This window comes from Platalea leucorodia, assembly GCF_965183815.1.
Source record: "Platalea leucorodia genome assembly, chromosome: 8".
NCBI lineage: Eukaryota > Metazoa > Chordata > Aves > Pelecaniformes > Threskiornithidae > Platalea > Platalea leucorodia.
Window position 1 is genome coordinate 24,216,028 of NC_138830.1, and position 22,015 is coordinate 24,238,042.

Genomic DNA, 22,015 nt, shown 5'->3' on the forward strand with positions numbered 1-22,015 from the left:
CTACAGAAATTGCTTTTGCTTTTCACTTGCCTAGCCACCTCACCGTGGCTAGAGTAAATTCTCACTCTGTATAATAGGAGCTTGCTTAGCTGTGAGTACAGCCAAGGCGAGAGGAGCTTCAGCCCATCCGTGCCTGGCTCCCCCAGCCGCCCAGCAAGAGCTGCCGTGTCCAGCGCAGCGTCCCCACGGGAGCCCGCGGGGCCGCAGGAGGCAGCTTTGCCCACCCAACGCCGCCTGCTTGGTGTACGCCAGACAAGGCAACCGCGACACGTGAAGTTCAGAGCAGCAACATGCTGCTGCAGGAAAAAACGATGGCATCAAGAAGCCTGACCTAAACCCTCCCCAGCGATGTGACAGGGAAGCGCAGGAAAGGGAAGTGGAGACATGTCATTAAAAAGGAGCTGAAGCTAGGAGCTGTCAGCTGGAGCTGCACAGTGCAGCAAAGCATGAGGAGCTTAAGGATGTTTCGGGAAACCAGGCCAGCAAGTCCCACGCTGCTGCACGGCAGTAATGCATCAGACCTGCAGGGGCAAGGTTTCACCTCATGGCTTGTAAGAAATTCCATAAAAATATATTTTTCTGCTTTGAAATCACGTTGTGTATTATGCTGCGCTCATGGACAATATCAACTTGATCTATGCTGGGAGAGATGTGGGCTTTTTTCAATTCAGGCTAATCTGCATTTGTCACGGCGAGAATAATATATGAGTATTACCTTCCAGGGACACAGAAACAGCCCAAGCCCTTCCACGCCGCGATGGGAACTAGCAGAAAACCTTCGGACTGTAATTCACCGGCAACCTGACGTGCGGGGCCGGCTGAGGTCCAAGTCCAAAGCACGATGCTGCGTCACAACCCCACGGCTGAGCCCTGAGGTTTGCGACATGGGAAAAAAGAGTTTTGTCACAGCGCAGAGGGTGCAGGAGGTTGGGGCAAAGAGGAGAGGGGGAAATAATAATAATAAAAAATAATAATAATAAATAAAAATGATAAAAAAATAAATACTAAAATTTAAATAATAAAAAATAATTAAAAGAATATGAAATACTGAATACTAATAAAAACCAAAAGAAGACTAATAAAGAATAAGAATAATAAAAAATAATAAAATTTAAGTAACAACGAATAATAAAAGGAATAAAAAAGGATGTTAAACGCCAACACCACGCAGCCCCCGGGGCGGGGGGCCTTGGCGCGGGTGTCCCACCGCCGGCGCAGGGCCGCCCGGCCGCGGGCTCCCCACCCCCACTCGCGGGGGCGGGCACGGGGCTCCGCGGGGTCCCCGCTCCCCGCCGCGTGGGTCCTGCGTGGGCGCCGCCCTCGGCCCTCCGCGCCGGCAGGGGGCGGTGGCGTGCGGCAGCGGGCGGAAGCGTCGCCGCGCTCCGCCGCTCGCTGCCGCCGCCGCCGCCGCGCTCCGCCGCCGGGCGAGGGAAGGGCCGCTGCGACGCAGCAGAGCGCGGGGCGGGGGGGGGGAGGGGGCCGGGCGAGCCGGGGCCGCGCCGCGCCTCTGCCTGCAGCCGCCGGAGCCGCGCCGCCAGCCGCCGGAGCCGGGGCGGTCGGGCCGCCAGGGGCAGGCCCCGCCGGACACGCCGCCGAGGAGGCGCCAGGCCGCGCTCCGCACCGAGGTACCGAGGCGGCGCGGCGGGGCGGGGGCGGGGGGCCGGCGGCGGGTCGGAGCCAGGCCCGGCGCGGCGGGCGGTGCGGGAGGTGAGGGGGGCCAAGGCCGCCGGGCCCGGCGCGCATTGTCCGCCGCTGCCCCCGGCGCGGGGCCGGGGCGGGCCGGGAGGCGGCGCCGCCGCGGCCGGTGCGTGCGGGGCGGCCGCTCGGGGCAGGGCCGGGCCGTGCCCTCCGGGCCGCGGAGGCCGCCGGGGAGCGCGGCCTTGGCCCGGCCGGTGCCCGCCGCTTTCCGGCCCTGTCTCGCCGCTCGGCGGCGGCCGGTGCTGGGAGGGAGCGGCCGAGTGCTGCCGGGCAGATTGGCCTCGCTGGCGGTCTGGGGAGGGGGGCAGTGTCCGGCTGGTACCGGCTTCCCCGGGGGTCTGTGCCGCTCGGGCTGGGGGGTGTGTGTGTGTGTGTGTGTGTGTGTGTGTGTGTGTGTGTCCGTTCGTGTGTGGCAGCCGGGAAGGGAGGGGCAGAGGGCAGCGTCCGTGCTTCGCCGGTGCGGCAGCGCCTTTTATCCCGAAGTTCCTCAAATACCGTATCCGGGTAACGAATTAACGCGCAGAACGGCGCAGGGTTTACCTCAGCCCGCAGAAGCGGAGCCGGTTGTGGGCTGGGAGGCAGCCGCTGCTGCACGGCGGCCCGGGGACCGGCAGCGGGGGGAGCGCCGCGTCCCAGCCGGGCGGCGGGGCGGGCGGCCGTCACCCGGGTTCGCCTTTGGGTCAGCTGAAATCTCCGCTTCCTTACGTCCCTTATGACATGAAACCATTGGAGGTGCGGAGCAGGCGCTGACTTACGCAGTCCTCTCAGTGCCTAGGTCTAAGGCCTCTTCCTACAATTGTTAGTCATGTTCGTAGTCCTAATAGGCCTCTGTGCAGAAATAACTGTATGAGGGCTGTTAAGACCCAAATTTTTTTGCAGACAGCCCCACAGAAAGCTAACACAGCGTGATCTCTGTGTTCTATAGAAGAAAAAAAGTTTTTTCATCGTTTTTTCCTACAAATCTGTGAAATACTACTAGTATTGAAACTGGGATGTATCCAGTATCATCTTTTTTTTTTTTTTTAGATTTTTTTTTTTTTTTCTTTTAAAGGAAATCTAGTGTTTGGTAAGTGATCATGTAGGTGCATAGGACTTATTTAAAACCGATATGCTACCTTATGGGAATGGTGTGATTTAATTTGCATGATGAGTCAAAGATTAAATTACATGACCTAGGCTCTTTAGTTTCAGTGAGGCAAGTAACAAAGCTTGGAAGAACAGTTTAAATGTAGATCAGAAATGAAATGTGATTAGCTTCAAAATATTGTAAAGTTTTGTGTGTGTGGTTTTTTGAACTTACCTGTCAGAAACTCTAATTCAAGGCCCTGTGTTTTCCTTTCAGCAGCATAGTTCATCATCAGGAAATGCGTCTTCCTTTTTAACGTGAAGAGCTCATGAAATCATATATTGTCAGAGGAAATTTAACATCCTGAGGTTATGCCTTGGCATCTAAGCTTTTAAATAATAGATTTTTGCTATTTAAAACACTGTACCTTTAGTTAATACCTGTTACCTAATACCTGTTGATGTGGCACATGCCTTTAACTGCAGAGAAAAAAAAGGCCAAGAAATATTCTGTGAATTAGAATAAGCATGGTACCTCTTTCAGGGTCAGAAATAACTTGATCCCCCCCCCCCCCCCCCCCCCCCCCCAGTTGTCCTGTACGAATTGGCAGCTTATCTGATCTGTGAGAGTGGCATGAGAGATCTATGATTCTATGTTGCCCTATGGCACTCTGTCTTGGTAGGATTCTGTCTGTCATGGACTCGCTGTTGTAAGAATATTGTATTTTACAGTTAGCTTCATGGTTGTCTTGCGATGTGAGAAACTATTGAGTCAGCTAGCTAGTATATGCTTGGCTTAAATGTACTTGTATTTAAACTGTAATCTCGATGGTAGTGTGATATACATGTCGTTTGGGACTTTCCTTGGTCAGACAGAAAAAGTACCTTAGTACAGGAGGAGATTGTGTCCGGTGGTGTTGGGAGCAAGCAGAATAAAGGTGTTGTAATGTAAGTTTGTATGTGTGGACTAACGTGCTGCTGAATATTTTAAAATGCTGATAGCATTGATCTTTTTCAAGTTAATCGCGCTCTTATTTATGGTGATGCAGAGTTCTGAAACTTTGTTGCATTGTGTAGGCATTTCATGCATGGTTGTAGATGGAGAAGTGTAAAACAGAATTCATGTTTTTTTTAAGATACATGTATTTATACAAACAAAGGAGACTAAATAAAAGTGCCAGTTAATTAATACTTTGTGACAATATGTCTTTGAGAGATAATTATGCTCTTTGGGTATTATCAAGCATAGACAAATGCGTATTCCCGGTGGGGTGTGATAATATTAAGAAAACTCCACCTCTTGGAATTCCTTGATTGCTTTTATGAAACATTTATTCAGGAGGGAATGGTATCTATTTTGCAGTCTACCGTGGAAGCTAATGCGTTGGTCTCTTACTAATTAATGGATGGTAGTCGAACGAGCCCTTACTGTTGCTCCGTACATGCTGCACTTTCTAGGTTTTTTATGGCATTTTTGTGAATATTAGAATTACCGACTAGTGTCCTCCCTTCTGAATCAATTCTGTATTGAGTTTTTGTAGATTTAATGAGATGTTTGCAGCCTTAATTTTTGTGTAAAACCTTTCTGAAAGGTTTGATAATCTCTGTAATGCGCTTAGAGGCTTTAGACACTTGCTAAAATGATGTCTTTTTTTGCAGTGCATGTAGAGTTTTGGAATGGCGCTCTAATAGTTGATGCTGGTTTGAAGCCAAGGGCAGGAAGGAGCCTAGATGACCTTTTGAATTCCCTTCTGGCCCTGCTTTTCTGTACTTCTGACACTTTATAATACAGTTTATTAAAGTGTGATTACCTTTGTCTAATTGGAGGCATCTTGCAGCTTTCTATCGAAAATAAGATTTGACTCATCTGCTCCTTCAAAATTAGCAGTACCACAACAGCCTGCAGCTATTTATGTGAATAATGTGCAAAGCAAAAATATGAGTTAAATTACGAATATTGTACTTTCTACATTGCGTAGTTGAAATCTTGTAAATTTAGCAATTTCTGGTAAGGAAACAGTGAGCTATGTGGACTTTTACCACTGCTTCTTAGCTGCAAGTTGAAGGCAGATACTAAAGTCATAGTGTTCACTGTAACTGTATTTTTGTAGCTGTAGATAAACCTCAAGCAAGATGAAAAATTCCCGTTGCTATTAGTGGTCAAGATTGCGCTGTTCTAACAGGAGAACTTTTAAAATGCTACTTCCCCAATTTGTTGTCTAATTTAGGGTGTTCATTAGTCTGAATTGTTTGCAAGTTTGGCTCTCTTTCCCTTCCATCTGGGCTCTCTCTTTCCCCTCATTTTCTCTCAGTATCATGCTGCTTGCACCACAAGATGTAGAGGTGTGAGCTAGAAGGAAGCTGAATGTCTTCAGTTAGAAGGTGAAACTATGCTGAGATCCCTCCCCACCCCCCAAGTGCAAACACAAAGGTTAAATTAGAAGATGAGGCTGTCTTGAATTATTTTAATGGACCCGAGCTCAGCTTTTAAATGCATGCTTCAGGAGTACCTAAGGCTTAAACTGGTGTCATGTGAGTTTGGTCTTTCTTTAGCCTGAGCAGATTTGTGTGCTGTCATTATTCCACCTTATGATAAAATGGCACATTCATTTGTCCCTATTTAAATACTGTTTATAAAGGACTGAATTCAGGATTGATCCAAACTGGAAGCAGCCAAAATACTTTGTGTTTACAGGAGTAACTGTGGTCATTCCTCAGCAGCCTTCATAGCCTGTGGCTTTTTAAGACAATATTAATTTAGAAAGTAAATTGCTTAGGTTTAAATAAATAACTGCAATTTCCTTTCTAACTCCCTTGTTTTGAGTATTCTAGCTAATACTTCATATAGTCAAAAGACACTATAAAAAGTTCCTGACTGTGGACTTCAAATATGCTAAAAGGAAGCAAATTTTAAGCCTATCCACAAGTGCATAAAATTCTGTGGGAAATTGAATGTTGTAGCTAATCTTTCTGTTTATTGGAAATCTGCTACTTCTAATAAAATACCTAGTTCCTTTCTAAAGATCTGTTCACTCTGTAATTCTTCCCTCCCCTTCAAACACTCAGAGAATTCATCGCTAAAGGTTAAATATAGCAAGACAGTTCAAAAATTGAGAAGTTATAATTAGTACAGAACTGTAGTATTAGTGTAACATGTTTTTCTAAGTTCAGAAACATCTTTGGATGAAGTTATTTAGGAGTTACTACTTGGACTTATTTTGAAATGTTCAAGTATACTGTCAAGTGTTTCACAGTGAAATGGCTGCATCAGTGAAAAATCGCTGTGTGCTGCTTTTGGTCCTTACCCCGTTGTGTATTTTTTTTATCAATTTGTATTGGTAACAAATTCATTTTTCATACTAAAAGAATGTAGCTAAAAGTTTAACTGCAAACCCTGCAAGATTTGAAACGTGACACTTAAAAATAGCTAAGATAGAACTTGGCTATAAATTAAATTGAATTAGTATGTCAACTTTTCAGGGAGTTGAATATGCACAGTTGCAAGAGAAGTACTTATGTTCAGTCATTCGTGTGTGCAAAATGCCTTATCTCTTTTGAAGTTATCTGTGTTAAAACATATAATGAAAAAACTGAGAAGTGTTCCCAGAAATGTGGAATGCATAATCTTTTTCTGGCTGCTAGAGGTGCCCAGGCAAACAGCTGACATCTGAAGAAATTCCTTTCTGAAAAGTTTTTATTGTTTTATTTTCTGACTTTTAAGTAAAGCATGCTAGTACACAGAAATATGAAGAACGCCTGTTGAATGGACAGTTGTGGAAGGCCCTTCCGTCTTGCCAGCCAGCTCTTGTGTCTGGTGCTGCCTCGGATTTTGCCAAGCAGAAGCTGACTGTGCGACTTGCCTTGTTGTTTTTCTCCTTACTCACCTGGGAAGGCTTACCATGGATGGATACCGTTTTTCCAAGTATTTGTTCAGAGCCACGCCAGCTTCCCAGCTCATCTGCTGAGGAGGTTGCTTTAAAAAAAAATCTGTAGACATTGAATTATCAGTAGCATCTTGTATGGTATGATAGATGTGTGTGCTGATAGCACATATTCAGAGCATCCTGCTGCAATGGAGTCTCTGATCTCTTCCTCTTGGTAAGCGGTTTCAAGAGTTTTTGCTACAGTTGTAGAAATGAGGCAAAAGATACTTGTGTCGTTATATTTTACTTTGACTGTTACATGTGAAATATGCCCTTTACTGCTTTGGCAGATGATGGTCCTTTTAATATATGTCAAAAGTTTTTGGTGTGTTTTTTTTTTTTTTTTCTTGATATATTGTAATGGTTTATAAAATTAACCAGCATATAACATTTTGACTTTATTGAATGTCGTGTAGACAAAGAAAAAGCAAAAGAAAAGTTTGTTCACAGAGAAGTAAGATTTTAGAAAAGAAAATGTAAGGGATTTTATTCTACCTAAATGAGACCTTAGTGATACAGACGTGCACTGAGTGTAACACAGGTGAGCGCTGAGAAGTCTCTCCCACACAGTTTATGAATGCATCGTTCTTCTAACCTGTAACACCTGCTATTCAAGTCCTAAGTTTCTTCTGTCCGGAGATTGGTAGTGATGAAGAAACTTTACGGAGAAATTTAAAGAGATACCTTGTAGGGCAGAGAGTTGAGGCACAGTTCTTGATAAAGACTTTGTACATGCTCAGTACTATATTAGAAAAATATTGAGGAAGGGAAGTTAACATCTCAAAAGTTAGCAAATATTCATAACCTCACTTTGCTTATACTGACTTGGTACAAAAAGTTTGATTACGAGATTGTTTTCAGTTTTTTTTCAGCAGGACTTTTTGTTCCATCAGTGCACAAGAGAATGCTCAGTGAAGGGGCATCCTTTGCAAGTACTTATTTGGTCGCAATGTATTATTTAGTCTTTTGCTTTATTGCATAAAACTCAGTTCTCTGAATACAGGAGGATTCAGGTCCTTGTGTTTTTTTGATTGGTTCACAGATACTAATGAAAGTACATTTCACAGTGTTCTTCAGCAGCATGGTGATTCTCCCCTTTTTCAGATAACGGTGCTTAAGCACAGAGAATTTTCTCCTGTGTTTGAGTGGGTGACCTGACCTGTGTGTTGCCTGGTGGAGCACTTGAGAGCTTACACTTCCAAAGCTTTTTTTCTGGTGGCATCCGTTAATGATGTGAGATTCAGTTGCCTAAACATAGATATCTAGTATTATTTTAGATGCTCCAAGGCATCTGCCCAAGACAGGTAGAAGGTTTGTGATTTTCTGAAGGGGCAGTTGGAGACCAGATGTGCTGTTCTAGTGCATTTGCAGTGACATTCGTCGTTCAGGCACCTGAATTGCTGCCGTGGTATCAGTTGTTAGTCTCAGAATCTCATTTTGGGCTCCCAGAAGAGGATGGGTACTTAAGTAGTGACCACGCGTTAGGCGCTTGGGTTATGTGTTGCCTAATGAGAAAGGAAGATTCAAGGTAGAATTCTGCTGTCCAGGGCAGTACTTGAGTCTTGACTGAGGGACCTGGTTTTGCTGTCCTCTGCCTTGTTGCATGCTTTCCAACTTCAAAATCAAATAAGGAAAAGTTCCTATGGAAAATTCATCTTTTTTGTAGTCTGATACAGTTTGTCAGTGAAAGGAACAAAGGCTTCTCTTAAAAAAAGTACAACTGAGGAAAACTAAAATAATTAAGATCATTAGAAAACCTTAAACCTCAAAGTGTTGGGTGTTGGACTTGAGGGCCTTGCTACTTGAATGTGAGAAATTAAGCTTGTCTTAAAATATGGTCTGAAAGCAAACACAAACTTCAGTGACCAGGTCAACTAGTCTTTTTCCATGGATTTCATGGATAATGATCGACAATGAAGGAAGCTTCTTGAAAATATTCTACGTTTTCTAAACAAATGCTGTTCTGGACGTGATTATTTAGATTTGTAATCTCTAAGAAAAGCAGTATATTGACTCATCAGTATTGACTAACATAGTTCCGTTTTACATCTATAATTGACATTGAGCAATATTTAAACTCTGCTAACTCTGTAATAGGGTGGAGCTGGAGTAAACAGATTTTCTGTTAGGAACTGCATCCATTCACAGAGCATTTTGGGCAGAGCCGTGGCATAGCTGTGCAGTCTGACTGGTGTTACTCTTAACCCATGTGTTACGGTGAAAGGATTAACATCCTTAGATCCAAAAGAGCCTCCTTATTTCAGGGTTATGGAATATTTTCCAAAGAAGTCACGAACACTTCAGGGCATTTGTGTGTGATGACAAACTTATGAATGTATTGAAGTTTTAAATTCTGTCAAAGAATTGCATGTCAGTTTTCTTCATTTCTTTAACTTGGAAAAAACAGCATCCCACCCACCAGCTTTCTAACTGGTGACTGTAGTTATTCCTTCCTACCTGTACATATACATTTTTATTTATCTTAAAGAGAAATGAACTCTGTTCAGTAAGCTTTCATTCTTGTTTGGGAACTTTTATATATATATAAATATATATATATATGCACATGTGTGCATATGTATAAATAAAAAATGTTAACAGCCATATAGGCATGGATTTACAGTATACAACCAACAGAAGATGGATTGTTTTTTCCTTTGAGGCTGACCATGCAAAGCTTTTTGCTTCCCTTAGGAATTTACTGAATAAGGTCTTAGCTTTGCTGCGGTTGAGTTGTTGGGAGCAGAGTCTGAAGAGTAGTTCTGCTCTCCCCCAGGCATTGGCAGTCACCCCTCATGTATTTATGCAGGTTGAGGACTTAACAGTATCAAATGTAGGAAGAAATGTCAAATCTGTGTTTCAGAATTAGCTGTTCTTGAGCTGTTTAGTGAACAAGGAGAAGGATTGTTGGCCAGAAATACAGAATCTGTCCTCTATAAATGGGTTATTTTTAACTTTCAGAATGACTTACAAGCATTGAAAAGTCTTAGTAAGTACAGCAGAAGTTTCTACAACTTGTCACGTCTGTTTATTATGGTACTCTAACTTTCAGTGTTGTGGATTCGTGCCTCTGAGATTTATACCAAAACTGAGAAAAATCAGGACTTTCATCAAGTCCCTAAAATAGATAACCAAATTAAACCTATTTTAAAATGATTGTGAATGGGAAAATTAAAATCTATATTTTAGGAGCTAAAAGGGAAATCTGGATAGTTTGAAAAGCAATAGTGTCTTTCACATTATTTGAATACTTTTTGACTTAGTAGTGAAAAAAAATATTTGAATAGATATCTTAATTCTGTGAAGTCCCTGATTTACTTCTGTATCTAATGGGACAGTTGATCAGATTCCAAAACTGTCACTGCATGCATTTTATTTTTGTTATTTTCAGAAATTTTAAAGATACCATTTCAGATTTTATAGCCATTTTACCATTATAGAATTTATAATCAATAGTACATTTTGACTGCAGTCAAACCTTATGTTATAGTTTTAAACCACAGTCTTGAAAGCATAACCTTACCTTCTCCTTCTTAAATTTATCATTTTCCTAACATGTTGATTGCTTTTGTCATTGAAAATGGAACTACAGTCTAAAAATTTTCTCAGAGAATTATGGTTTCTTTTGGCTCACCTTTGTAATTAGAATGGGTCTTTTAGCATAGAAAAGATTTTTGTTTTTTTAAGCCATTAAAGCTTTTGAATAACTTCAGAGTTTACCAAGGCTTTGAATTTTGATAGCTGCAAATTTTTATTTCTAGAGTGTTTGGTTGTTTGATTTAAGGGCTTTTATTTGGTTGAAGCCTCTTGGTGATGTAGAAAGCAATGAGATTATACTGTTGTAAACTCCTATCAAAGTAATTTTTATAATCCCTTATTTAAATAAAATTAGTGTTAAACTGGTGCACCATTTAACAATTTTAAAGGGTTTTTTTAGTTTGTTTGTTTGTTTTTTTTCCCCACATAGCCCTAAGGAAGAGAAGGGGTTGACAGGATGCTGACATAGCTGAAATAATTAATAATACACAATGTAGGAGTTTAAGCATCAGCAAAAATGCAGGCATTTCCACCTGAGCTTGGTGTCAGCCCTTTGGAAGATCTGCTGTCCTTTGGAACGATTTTTTCAGTAGTTACAGAGATGATGTATGATCATTCCGTGGGTAAACTTGTAGAGCTGATAACTTCTTGTGGTAGTGTTCAAAGTTTCTCTTGGTAGCATTACACAGTAATTGCATGAGAGGAAAGTTGGGAGCTCTTATTTTAGTATTGCAAAACAATTTGATAGTTCCTTTTTCCAGTCCAACTCTTCTTAGCAGATCAGATAAAGGAACTGTCCCTCAGACATGCTTCGGTTTTTCCACTGTGTTAGTTGGCCTAATCTTAGTCGCTTCTTGTTACAAACCTCATTTTTTACTTGCTGTCTCTAGACTGGAAGCTTTCACACATTTTTGGTTTGTGGACCTCTAGGTGTGTTGCAGGAGAGATGCCGACTATGAAAATATCAACAGTGCTGGTTTTAGTTACATTTTGTGAATGCTCTGGGCTGTTCTGCCTTGGAGAATCACATCTACAACAGCTATTGCTAGCTGCTTTGAAGTAAAATCAGTTGGGAAGTCTTCCTTTTGGAAAGATACCTTTCTGCTGTGGTATTCCCCCTGCCCCTCCCTTTTTTAAATGCAAAAACGCTTTTTGAAACTTCTGGGCAACTTGTCTTAGTTCTAGCAAGCAGGAACTGTAAGGTATTTTCTTGTGAGTTTTGGCTGGAATAAATTTAAATGTTAAACATTTTATGAGGACCTTCTACCCACCTGTCCCAAGGTTGTTATTTTCTTGTATTTGTTACTGTGATGGAAGCAGAGAAGTTCGCTTGCCATGATGGGGTCTACCTGGAAAGAGAACTCAAGTGTCCCCAAAAGGGGAAGACAGATGAAATGTAGCATGTAGGTATATGTGATGGATCACCACAGGCATCTGGCACATTGTTTCTATTATATTTCCATTTAATGTACGAGTAACTTTCAGTAACGGGAACGCTCAGGTGGTGCCAGGAGGGAAAAGGACTTTCACGTGGGTTTTTCAGGAATATCTGCCTTTTCAGAGCGTGTATGCTGATGTATCCTGCTGTATCTTAGATCTTTGGACTGGCAACTTGTGAGTCATTGGAAGGACCCTTAAGTTAGGTTGGCATGGTAAGAGCTTGGAGACATTTTGAGGGGCAATCTAGATCATTCCCCCTCCTTGATTCCTATGTTGCAGAGCATTTCAGAGCATGGAGTTCAGGGTTAAGATGAAACTCCTTTCCCTCTGTCTCAAAATATTTGCTACAAAAGGAAAATACAATGGCATGGTGTTAAAAGTTCTGGCTCTCACCTCATCTCTGCTGAAGGTTTGGGCCACGGATAGTTCTCTTAACCCTGGTATGCATCATCTCTGCCCTAAAGTATGTTTTTCTGTGCTCTGTGATCTGCCTTGCCCCAAAGGAACACACCTGTCTTGGCAATTGAGGTGCGATGTGGTTTATGTATCAGAAATCGAATCCATTAGTTACTTTGAAGATTTAGACCAAACATGTGAACTGGCATGAGAAACAGAGGTGGTCTGAGGAAACTGTGTAAAGGACACTTTTTTTACAGCTGCTTTAGGTGTATTGTGATCTTGAAATTATTTATGTGGAATTTCTGTATCGCTGTGGCTGGTTCTTTTCTTGGGAGAATGGAGTGAATTATCCTTTAAGGTTTTGTTTGCTTGTTTGTTTATTTTTTATTATCATGGCACGCAGTTTGATCATCAATTCAGTAATGACTTCTAGTTTGGTTGAAAAGGGAGATGGTATTATCAATATGTTTTCTCTTCCCTGAACCCATGACAGTTTTTTCAGGCTAAATTTCAGGGAACTACTTTTCATAAGTTTATTTCTTACAAACGCACTGATGTCTTGGTAGCAATGAGATGTACATCTGCACATCACAGATGTGTTCTGGCCTATAATATGTTTTGTTTGTTTTTTTTTTTTTGCCCCCCTCTGTTTCAAGTGATGCCCATGAAACTAATTCTTGCTCTTGAGTATTCACGGAAAAGAGAAGTTTCTCCTGGCTAGCCTCTGATTTTGCTGATCTTCGTGCTGTTTTCCCATCTGCCACATAGTCCTCGGTACAGTGTACTCAAGAGGAAGCAGGGATTTTCATATGAGGATAAGCTCGGTGAAAGTTCCATACTAAAAGATAGCTCCACACAGCTAGCTTGGGAAAATCGGGCACTTGATTTATGGTGGTACTGATGCTAGTTTGGCAGTGTGAAGGAAAGAGCACCCTTCATAAAGGTACTTAAGCAGTAAAGCCCTAGCACAGTTGTAGTTATCATGGTCAGAGGTTGTGGTTTTTACTAATATAAGCTGTATCTGCACTAGTCGGATTTACCAACAGAGCTGTGTCAGTAAACCCTTTGTATTGTCGTCAAAACTGTGTTTTAAGTGCCAGGGACTATGGCAAAAAAATAGTTTGACAGAAAGCAAATTTGTCAAATGGATAATGACCTTATGGATCAGCTCAGATATTGCCTGTACATCAGCTCCTAGTACTAGGTAAGAGATAATTTAAGGAAAAAAAAAGTTAACGACTTTTTTTCTTTACTGAATGAGGATGTAATGAACTAGAAGGAAGGGATTCAAACTAATGACAGGGTCATGATTCTGAGTCGTTTATTGATTGCCCTCTCCTGCTTTCTCTGTGACTCAATACATAACTCCCATAGGTTATTTGTCAGGAACTCCCTTTCACAGAGGAGATATGTAATCATTGAATAATGTGCCAAGTTCTCTCAGTTTCGTGTAGCAAGAATCAGCTGGGATTCATGAGAGTTGATCTCAGAATAATTTACATTTTGATCTTTGTGTCACACCAATGAGATCTCTCAATAGGGGTAAAAATGGCAGAATTGAGGAGTCATCCATGGTCTCGGAGTCACCTCTGAGGAGTTTGACCAAGTGACTCGACATCTTTTTGCAGTGCAGCTTGCTGTGCCTGTTGGTTTTGGGTTTCAGCCCTAGTTATGTCAAGCTAATGCACAAATGTAAACCCAGAGACATTAAGCTATGCTTGACTGCATGTCATCTCAGCTAGCTTGTAAAGGGCTGTTGGGACTGAGGTGAATTGTACAGTTGTCTAACGTAAATAGTCTTTAATTGTGAACTCCCAAATTGATTATTTTGGAAGGGAAGCCTTCAGAGGTGTAATCTGTCAAAGCAGAGACTGATGTAGTGTGTGATATTCTGCCTATGGCAGGGGCCAGTAGTAATCAGTTAGGGAAGATGGATATATCTTCCCAGTTCTTAAGTCAGTGTTTTTAGGATGTTCCTGAGCTACATCGGGATCAGTGTTTCATAGCCCATTAACTTCATGCTTTAATGTTGTCGTTCGTAAGTGATCTTGTTCCTTTGTAGGTTATATTTATTAAAGGTTTGTTGTTCTTCAGATAAATTATATGAAGAGCTATGATGTGTTGAACTTACACAAACTTAGGTTGAACATTAGAAGTTTCTAGCAGGCCACAGAACTTGGTCTCCAAAGGAAGTAAAGGAAATGTTATTTTAAAAGTAATACTATGACATGGTTCTTACTGAAACTACATTTGGGTAAATGCTTTATCCATTTTGATTTTTTTTTCCTAGCTTTGTTACTTGTGCTTCTAGAGAATGGCTTTACTGAGTGTAGTTTTTTGTTTATTGAGTGAATACTCTCTAAAGAAGATTGCACCTTAGAGGATTGCACCTGGAGCAATCCCAGGACCATTCTCGCAGTTTAATTGTTCTCAACTTCTCTTCAAAACAGAACGCCCAAAAAGCGCACGTGCATTTCCCTTCCTATCTTGTGCTAGTACTTACGATTCTCATCCTCCTTCCTTACGTAACTAATTCACGTTTTAGGTAATCTCTTTTTCCTCTGTCCATTGCACCGGCTTTCTGGTTAAAACTAAATGCTGATGTTGTGGTGCTGGTGGGGTTTCCTGTCCTTTGCCTGTGCGGTTTCTGATATTCATACAGCCGTCTTTAGTTATTGGAACGTGTTAACTGTAGACGTATTGCACTATGTGAAATGAAGTCAGAGATTAAACTGCAGTGTACTTTCTGCCTCCCCTTTTGCCACTTCTTCACTCTCAAAATTAACCCCAGGTGGATATCAGAAATCTGATGCAAAGAGAAAATCTCTGGAAAGGAATGGGAATAATATATACCAAGGAATAGAAATAGTTACAAAGGAGACTCTTTTGCGTTGCATGTTTGCTTCCAAGGGTGGGTAGAATGGCACGTACATAATTGCAGCATTTTTTGTCATGTAACAAATATTCTGGGTTTCGTGATGATGCAGTAGAGGCATCTGAGCCAACAGGGGATTGTAATGCCAGGTTATGAGAAAATTATTTGAGCTTCAACCTGGCCAGAAGTAGGTATATCGTCTGACAACTTTTCTTGAAGCCTGAAGTAAGTTCTTTTTTGTGTGCAGTGTGTTAGAGAGAGTAGTTACTTTTTGTGGTGAAACTTGTGATTATTATTGTTTTAAAAACATATTTACCAAGGAATGGGTGAGGCATTTACATGCTGGTCTGTATACCATATTGCAATATAGCAGTAAGGTTTGTGGGGAAATGAATGGGTGGGGTAACTCTAAACAGTACACCAGGGAAAGAAGCTGAGTCATAAGATTTCCTTGAATATGGAGAAAGAGCTGGGATCTCAGATACTAAGCATTAGTATTAACAAGCTTTTGTGCTCATGCTGGATCTCTGAAGCCCCTTAAAGGCAGCAGCCTTATTTAAAACCAATTTCTACTTAAGTTTCTGCAAAAGCTCTGTAGCTGCGTGTTAAACTGCAATGAATATAATAACGTACAAGTCACAAAGTGTAACGTAGTTTCAGGATGCCACAGTGAGCGGTAGCTGCCCTTCTCTTCCCCCAGCATGGTGCAGGTGTCTGGTGGAGAAGCAGGCTCTTGAAGAGGCAGAAGGATCAGTAAAGTAATTGAGTGGCAGGAGAGAAGGCTGCTTAATGAAAGGAATTGGCAGGCATTTGGTGCTAAAGAAACAAGCAGGGCTGTGAACTGCTGGGGACTTAATTGCTTTGAAATTTTCAGAAAGTGAGAAGCTATCTCACATTATGTATTTCATTTTTACATAGAAATTCATTTTCCAATTTTTCTTTTTTCTGAATCCATTGAATTAATCTTTTTTGTTCACTTAATTGTTCATCCGTGTTACAGCAGATTTTTTTTCTTCATGATTTTCATTTTACTCTGAATTAAGTTACCATTCTTAGATAGGGGATTTTGTTCCCATTTTAAACTTTAAATGGGTCACACCACAAATAATTCTGTGATGCAGAGTCGTGAAACTGCTTTTGAATCAGATTAAAGCTTTTGTGTGCTGCAGACTTCATAGAACAAGTTAATAGTGAATTTTAAGGAAGATTGCTAGTGTTCAGTGGTGGGTGGGACATGCCAGGTATGAGATGAACATGCCTGTCTTGCAAGAAAACTTACATGTACAAATTATGTTCCTCACAAAATGTCACAACAGATCCAAACAGATCATTGATTGCTTTAGCCATTTAGTACGTCAAAAGTTTTACTTCTTATATGTGAGACAGTTGATGTAGCCCTTCTATCCACATTTTAAAGTTATGTTGAAAGAAATGCTGAAAAGATGTGCATTAGTATTTAGAGGATAGCAAAAATGCCTTAGAGCTGGAGTAAACTCTTAGATTTTTGCCAGCTGGTAGTGCCAGTAATTACCATTTACAATCATAGCCATTCTGTTTGACATGCTTATGCAGGTAAACCATGGTTATACTAAATAGTTCATGCTGGAGCCCTGAAATGGATTGAGTTGTGGTTTCTGCTCTTTATCAGTCTCATTTCCTCCATGATAGGAAGGTTTTGCATGTGAGGTTGTATTAGTAAACTATTTTGGATGAGAGGCTGTCATGTTTCAATTCGTTTAGCATATAAAAAAGAAAACTGAAAAATGATTTTGGTACAATGCTGAGGCTTTAGAAAATTGTTTAATCTAGTGGGAAACCACATATCCAGAGCCAGGATACTGAAAGATGTAGTAGACAACAGCACGTGAAAAATGTGGAAGAATGTTTTAATAATGAATGTGAGTACTCAATTAAAATAATGTACTGAAGGAAATGATGGATGCTGCCTTCGGTCAGCTGTACTTCTGCAATTAGAAGTGGTAAGGCCTTTCAGGAAGACATGCGTAGCCCGGAATTTGCAGTGGTGAGCTGGCAGCGGTATTTCGGATGCTTCGGAGTGGCACCCGGCTGCTGTCCTGCCATGCCAGCTGCTGCACGTGCCCCGGTGCAGCGCAGGGCAGCTGCTGCTCTTCTCGCTAATGGTGCTTGCAGAAACTGCCGTCAGTAACTTAAGTCTGGCTCAATACTCTGATAACCAGTAAAATTCTATAATCTTGTACAAGAGGGCTGAATAGGTAATATGGTGTCTGCTTCTGGCTTTGAAGTGCTTGAATATTCTTTTCCCAAGGAGCATGGTACCTTGCATAAAAAATGGTTGCTGGATCAAAGGAATGGCTGTCCGTCATCCTTCTGGATGCAGGGCATGTCTGAGAGTGAGGCAGTGCTTTTAAAAATGCATAATTTCTTGATCTGTTTCTGTTTTTATCATTCCAACCAGACTTCACAGCGGTGAATTCTAGCTAAACTAGCAGCCGCTTGTAACAATAAGACCTGATGAAAACTGATTTACGTTATTGTTTTCAATACTGGCTTAATGATCCTTGTTAATCCAAGGGCATACAACAAAAGAACAGGTTCTGAGGGGAAATCAGTTCTATCAGGACAAACACTCGCTGGCTGTGTTATATTTTTAATACAAACGTGCGTCTCTCTAGAAAGATGCAGCATGTTTTGTCAGTAATAGACTGATAAATTGTCAGTTAAAAATCCGTATACAGAGTAGACCCAACTGTTTCTTGTGAATCTAGGTATTTTGCCTTTGTTGACTTGTTAACTTATTTTACTGTATTTACTTAAGTCAATCTCCTATGTGTTATTAACACTGTTGAATGTAATCGACACATGATATGATTTCAGGGTAGGGGCTGGCAGCCTCCCTCTACCTGGAGGAGGAGGAGGTGGTGGTGTGCCCTTCCCTCCTGCTGGCCCCAGCCCTCTCCTCCCCTCCTCCCTTCGTTGGGCTGGCTCTGGCTTGCAGCTGAGAGTGCCTTGTACTGGATTGTTTTAAGAACCTTTCAGAAATCTTTTTTTTTTTTTCCCCCCCCTTTCTTTTTCTTTCTTATCCCCTCAGTTTTGTTGGGTTTATCTTCCGCCATTTTGGTGAGTTCAGTCGGCACACTGGTCATTCAGAAAAATATCAGACCACTCAAAATAACTCAGAGTAACTGATGGAGAGCGACCTTCCCCCTTCAGTCCTGATGTTGATTCAGCTCCAGCCTTACCATGAAGTGCCAGTATGGTGAGATCATGAGATGAGGGAGCTGATTCACAACTACTTGCTGGTCAAAGGGCTGTTTTTTCTACATTCCCTAGACTACTCATTGCTTACTTTCCTTTTACGTGTTAGTTTTCTGATAGCGTAGTGAGTTGAATCAGCTCACGGATAGGTCAGCTGGCCCTGGCGTAAAAGCAGGGGAAGGAGTGCGGCGCTGGGAGCAGCAGGGGAATGGGATGTCCCTGGCAGTGGTGGCAGCCAGCTGTTGGGTTGGCTCATTTGTCTTGGGGAACCTTACTGTTAATTATTTGGCCTTATTAAAATTATGTTGATTTCGCTTGATCTTCAGCAGTTTTCTTCTTATGTGCACACTAACTGGATTTTACAGGTGCTTTTTCTCTAGGCTTGGATTTTTTCTAACACGTGCAGTTGTAGCCAGGAAGTGGCCAAAGGGTTTTTTCCTCCTCTTTTCCTCATTAGGAGCTTACTAAAAGCAGTCACCTTAAACTCTTGGTGTGTAAACAAGGCAACAAGATCTAGCTGAAGACTTAATATAGTGCAATTAAACTGTGAGGCCTGCAATAGAATAAGAAATTGATTTTATTGTACCTAGTTGTTTCACAAAATTGTGAATGGAGGTTTTTTTGTACGTTATTTACGTAGCATTTTGCATGGGGCAAAGGCGGATGTTTGCTCTCCTGAGCTGGTATAGTGTGAATACTTGAATTCATTTGATGCTTTATTTATGAATTATACTTCTATGCAGAGAAAAAAAAGTTACAGCTTTTTTATGTTGTGGTAATTCATGGTATATCATAAGCAGAAAGGCTGAGTTTGCTTTTGTGTCTTTCCTTATAGCAGGTAGTATTCCTTTACCTTCATTATAGCTTTAAAAGCCTGCATCAGTGAGACTTCAGTGCTGGCAACTAATTTGTCTGTGGAGTAACTCTTTGCACGTGCCACTGCAGTCATGAGCATTACTGTACTGTTTCTTGTACCAGTATTTTTCTTGAAAATAGTCATGCAGGCATCTTACAATATGCTTTATTTAAAAACAAAACAAAACAAAAAAACCAAAACCCCCACACCACCTACAACAAAAAAAACCCTTCTACGGGTAAATTGGACATTAATTGATTCTGTGGTCAATGCAGCGAATAAAAAAATATAAAGCCTTGTACATAAAGCAAACACTGCACGGATGCATGCTGCATTGACAGAGCTGGAAATTATATACTATCTGAAACAGTGGGACTACTATCTCTTGTTATCACAAAAGCCCAAATGTCCCAGTGTTCCTGAGTGTGTGTCAGTTGCTCTGTGTCAGTTGAGCTTAAATCTCTGGGTGTTTGGCTGCATGCCATATAAATTGTTTGATGGTCCAATTGGATTTATTTAAGATTTCTAAATGTGGCCATGACACCAATGCTTTGAGGACCTTAAATTTTGTTACGTTTGGCAGGCTTGAGTATTGGTGAAATAAAATGCATGCCTAAGAAAGCCTGAGTTTTGTATCATATCGTTCATGGTCTCTTTTAACAAATGTATAAAAGCAGTCAGTTTTCTGGGAAGGTAAGATAAAGCAAAGCAGCCCAGCAGAGCACAGAGGTGGCCATATACTTGTTGCAGTTTAACTCTTCAAGCATCCTGTGATCCCTTTCTTAAGCCACAATCAAAATTTTATCATGAATTTGCAAGGCAACCAGGTGCTAGTAATGTGAAACAGTTATCATTTGACATGATGTAAGGTCTGTTCTTATTTACAGAAAATGTCATTTGATGTTGTTTCCTTTTTTTCTCGTTTTGCAGATGTGGGTGGTTGCAGTTCTTTCCGATCTCACACAGATGTTGTCATTGTCTATTGTGCACAGAGTGCTGCTTGGGGTAGTTTTGCTGGGCTGAAAAGGGAACAGCCTGTCTATGTTCTCCTCACTGCATGAAGTACAGCTCTGAGAGACAAAGGACTGCTCCTGATTTTTTTTTGGCAGGATGTGGCACAGGTTCTTCAGTAATAGAGTTTTGCTTCAGAGTTGGTGTGGTCTTCAGTCTTGAGGCCCTAGAGGAAGCTCCTGGCAGTGCCACTGCATTCCTTCCAGTAGTAAAATTAAAATAGCAGAAACAATGCGTTTATTCCATTTTTTGTAATAAATGAAAGACCTTGAAGCAAAATGTCACGTTCAGTAATCAAGGATGTGGATTTCCTTCTTACCGGTGCTGGCAATCTTTCCTGATTTTTCTAAATTGCTTATGAGAAATGCATACAGGAACTTACCTGAATTGCGAAAAAAATGTTTAGTATAAAAATGTGCTAGTGAACTGTTATTAATTGATTATTTTCTATTAGATATGCTGATATGTACAGTAAAACTTGTGTATGCATGTAGGTGTATCTGATTTATGCAGAAACTGGAAGGTTTCATGAATAAGTCAAAGTGGTAGACTATTTTTAATTTAAAGAAGAAATTGAGCACTGTCTGGAGGGAGATCAGGTTTTGCAAACCTAGACGTTTGGCACACCATGAGGACAGTTGTTTGTCATTGTTCTGTATTTCTATGTTATATATGTTATCCATATTGTCTTTTAGTTTAGAAATAACATGGTTGTGATTCAGAAAGTGAGTGTGCAGAGGCATTTTCTTGGTTTTGATTTCTTTTCTTTGTGTATTGCTGTAATACCAGATTTTGTGATTCCATACAATATTTTTATTTTCTCAAAGAACTGTTTTGATTCCTACTGGATTTTACTCTGTTTTAACACATAATGCAAGGAGTTAAGACTAGCAACTTTGTGAGCCAGTTGGGCTCTGTTACATGGGCATAACCATCTTCCAGAATGAATATGCTGAGTAGTTGTTAAATACTATTATTATCAGTGATGATATGCAAGCGTGAAAGAACGCAGCATTGTTCTCAGGGCTCGTCTTAATTTGGCAGGGGTAGTAATCAAAGGGAGAGATAAAGGGAACATTTCAAATGTTGCTGTGATGCTCGAAGTATGTCATCTATGTCATGGAGAAATTGTCCTTATTTTCACACCTGTCTCTTTCTAGGAAAAAAAAATTCCTGTGTGAAAATTCCATAATTTTCATTAAATATTGTTTTAAATGCCATTAAATTTTCATTAAATAAAAATGAGTAGTCACACTTTTCCACACAAAGGTAGGTTTCTGTTCCACTACATGTGACACCGTTGAGGCATAAAATTCTCTTGTCTAAGACGTGACCTGTGGGCACTTTTTTATCTCTTAGGGTACGAGTCCTGCGTTTGTAATTTCAGTGTTACAACCCCTTCTTTGTGCAGATTATGAATGAGAGATTACTATAATGAGACAATTATTATACTACAAAATAAAAGCAACAGAAAGTCCTTGTGATCTGTTAAAGAATGGAAATGGCTGGTGGAAGGTCTTGCTTCAACCTTCATGCTGATAACTTTTATCTGAAAGTAATCTGATTAAAAACAACCTACCTTATGCTTTTTATCAGCTGTGTTAGGTCAGCTGCAGGCATGGAACAGTGAAGGTATGATCTCTGTAGCCGGTTACCTGAAATACCTATTTATGGAAACTTACTTGGCTAAAGATCTGAGTGCTTCTGTTCTTCACCTTTAAATTGTTGCCCTTGGGCCAGCCCAACTTGTTTGTGTTAAAAATCAAAATAACTCAAAAATAGCATCAAATTGGTATTTTTAATCCTTGATCAAAACATGATTGAATAACATCAGGATTAACATTTTGGAGTTCATAGTGAATGAGCTGGTATTTTAATCAAGGATCAAAGCACATGGTATTAGATAAGAAACTTTAACATGTAGTGGTTATAGTTGACTTGTTACTAACTTCACGGACATTGTATGGAGATAGA

At 40.9% G+C, this 22,015-nt stretch overlaps 1 protein-coding gene across 1 annotated transcript in view; it reads left to right on the forward strand.

The window, feature by feature from the left end:
- The first annotated feature begins 1,489 nt into the window (after window positions 1-1,489).
- Window positions 1,490-22,015, forward strand: part of CAB39 (calcium binding protein 39) — a 44,262-nt gene continuing 23,736 nt past the window's right edge. The window contains exon 1 of the mRNA XM_082319825.1: window positions 1,490-1,625. The gene's annotated coding sequence lies outside the window, so the exon portion shown is untranslated. The remainder of the gene's footprint in view (window positions 1,626-22,015) is intronic.